This window comes from Schistocerca nitens, chromosome 4 (genome assembly GCF_023898315.1).
Source record: "Schistocerca nitens isolate TAMUIC-IGC-003100 chromosome 4, iqSchNite1.1, whole genome shotgun sequence".
Taxonomy (NCBI): domain Eukaryota; kingdom Metazoa; phylum Arthropoda; class Insecta; order Orthoptera; family Acrididae; genus Schistocerca; species Schistocerca nitens.
Window position 1 is genome coordinate 979,348,413 of NC_064617.1, and position 3,243 is coordinate 979,351,655.

The window sequence follows — 3,243 nt, forward strand, 5'->3', positions numbered from 1 at the left end:
CTTTCGCTGTTATCCTGTCCTAGTATTAAGACGTGTAGTGCCATTTCTTACTGATAAAACTGGGTTAAATAATGAAAGTGATTTTGAAGCAGAGCGATTTCATCTTTTGTGATACCATGGTTCCAAGTTCCTGAAATTATGGAAAATTATTGCTATTATTTCAATTTTATGCAGAGAATTTAGATGGAGGCGACGATTTTCACGGCGACGCTGCTCAACAATAGAGGTACGTGAATGTGTTCATCTTTTCCTTTCGTGGCCGCTACCGTCAATTTCAAATATATTTGCCGCGACATTCAGAACCTGCAGTCTTTCTTTTCATTTAATTTCGAAGTCCACGCATTTACATTCTAAGATGAATAAATGCATTTAGCTGTAATTCCTTTTATCCAGGCCACGGGGGATGATTGCACTCAAAATGTACGTGCCTCTATCCCGTTCGTATGTTCGCATACATTTGAATGTGTACAAGCGTAACTATATTTAAGACTCATTTCCTACAGAGTATTAACGTTTTTTTTTTTTTTTTTTACCACTCGTTCGCGAATGTGCGTGCCCTCTTATTTGATGTAGTCAGTCGGCCGTATTCTTATTAACATTATTTGTAATATTCAGTGGGTTAGTTTCCACAATTGATCTTTGCCTGTGTCGCAACAGCGCTTCACGCGAAATATTTATTACGCGACATCCACAATAACTTTTATTTCAAAATTTCGACGACCGACTGAATAAAGGTTTTTCTAACAATAAGGATAGCAAAACATAATAATATAAGAGGACGCGTTACACACGCTATACCATAACAACACTCAACATACCTACGTGCCAAAATAAGCCGATAGTTAAATATCTTTTTTGCATAAGTCAGCTGCTTTTCGCCGTAGAGTTTCAAATTTTCCAGCGGCCAAGTTGCTTTATCACCAACGGTCATGTAAGGAAGTGCCGTGTTGTGGTTTTCTGTTAAAGGTCTTCGTTTCGGTGCATATTTTGCAGTTTGTTTTTCATATACAACGGAATCTCTGAAAAAGTGCTGAGTCGCTGTATTTCTCATAAACATGAATGTCCGCACAGATAAAGTGATCGTCTGCGCCACATAGCGCCAACGGCACTAGAGAAAAAAAAATATTTGAAGTATAAGGAACTTGAATATTCTGCATTTTGTGTTCCTATGTGTTGAACAACGAGAGCTCCTACATGACGACGAAACATTGCGTACTGCTCATGTTTTTGAGATATTTCAAAACACTGTTCTTCATATGGGGTCAGCGTCACAGTGTCTTAATTTCCACCAGATAACTTTGCATACTTGGCGAATTATCCCAGGCAGTCGATTTTCCGATAAGTGCTGTAGGCCTACATGAATAGCGCAGGTCGGCCACTGCACATCCGGTTGCAAGGTGCCTCAAAGAGAAACAGACTACGAGAGAGTAACTGCAGGGACCAACTTGTTCCGCCGCTTGTCATCTGAAATCGTCTGAAACTCGATCGTGTCCGTCAACGCATGTTAGTCTGAACTCAGCCTTAGTCGCCACGAGAGCGTTGCGTAGATGATCAATAAAATCCAGTCGCAGACGTTACAATAGGTGCTTTGTCCATAACAGAGACGTTTACTATTTGAATCCCGAGAAAATTCGTTCCGAGAACAGTCGAGCAACATATTGTTGTTGTTGTGGTCTTCAGTCCAGAGCCTGGTTTCATGCAGATCTCCATGCTACTCTATGCTGTGCAAGATTCTTCATCTCCCAGTGCCTACTGCTACCTACATCCTTCTGAATCTGCTTAGTGTATTCATCTCTTGGTCTCCCTCTACGATTTTCACGCTGCCCCCCAATACTAAATTGGTGTCCACTGCAGAGCATATGGGATTGGTTCCCAAATATGTGAGTGGCTCGAAGACTTCTTAAGTAATAGAAGCCAGTACGTTGTCCTCGATGGTGAGTGTTCATCGGAGGTGAGGGTATCATCTGGAGTGCCCCAGGGAAGTGTGGTAGGTCCGCTGTTGTTTTCTATCTACATAAATGATCTTTTGGATAGGGTGGATAGCAATGTGAGGCTGTTTGCTGATGACGCTGTGGTGTACGGAAAGGTGTCGTCGTTGAGTGACTGTAGGAGGATACAAGATGACTTGGACAGGATTTGTGATTGGTGTAAAGAATGGCAGCTAACTATAAATATAGATAAACGTAAATTAATGCAGATGAATAGGAAAAAGAATCCCGTAATGTTTGAATACTCCGTTAGTAGCGTAGCGCTTGACACAGTCACGTCGATTAAATATTTGGGCGTAACATTGCAGAGCGATATGAAGTGGGACAAGCATGTAATGGCAGTTGTGGGGAAGGCGGATAGTCGTCTTCGGTTCATTGGTACAATACGACCTATTCTTAAGTACTACTCGAGCGTTTGGGATCCCTATCAGGTCGGATTGAGGGAGGACATAGAAGCAATTCAGAGGCGGGCTGCTAGATTTGTTACTGGTAGGTTTCATCATCACGCGAGTGTTACGGAAATGCTTCAGGAACTCGGGTGGGAGTCTCTGGAGGAAAGGAGGCGTTCTTTTCGTGAATCGCTACTGAGGCCATTTAGAGAACCAGTATTTGAGGCTGACTGCAGTACAATTTTACTGCCGCCAACTTATATTTCGCGGAGAGACCACAAAGGTAAGATAAGAGAGATTAGGGCTCGTACAGAGGCATATAGGCAGTCATTTTTCCCTCGTTCTGTTTGGGAGTGGAACAGGGAGAGAAGATGCAGGTTGTGGTGCGAGGTACCCTCCGCCACGCACCGTATGGTGGATTGCGGAGTATGTATGTAGAAGTACATGAAAATATCCGAGAAACTGACGGAGATTTGCCAACAATAATTCTTTACACGTGCCATTCGCGAATGAAATAAGGAAGGGGAATCAGATAGTGGTGCCGGATGTATCCTCCGCCACACACCGTGCCTTGCGGAGTACAGGTATAGATATATTACTGAATGTGCCAGGGGTCCTTTAGACATGACGCACGGCTCATTTGCTTGCAAGCATTTTTAGCACACGTCGTAATTTAGGTATTGAACTGTTAGCGACTCTTTGGGGTGGTTACTTCGCAGTGAGTGAGTCACTTTCGGCAACCGTTATACGCCGTGAGTTCCCCGCCGCATGTGGGTCACACCGTGTGGTAGGGACGAGGCAACTATTTCACACCCGCACGAGTCCCAGATACGGCGCAGGAAGCCAGCGGTTTATTGGTACCACTT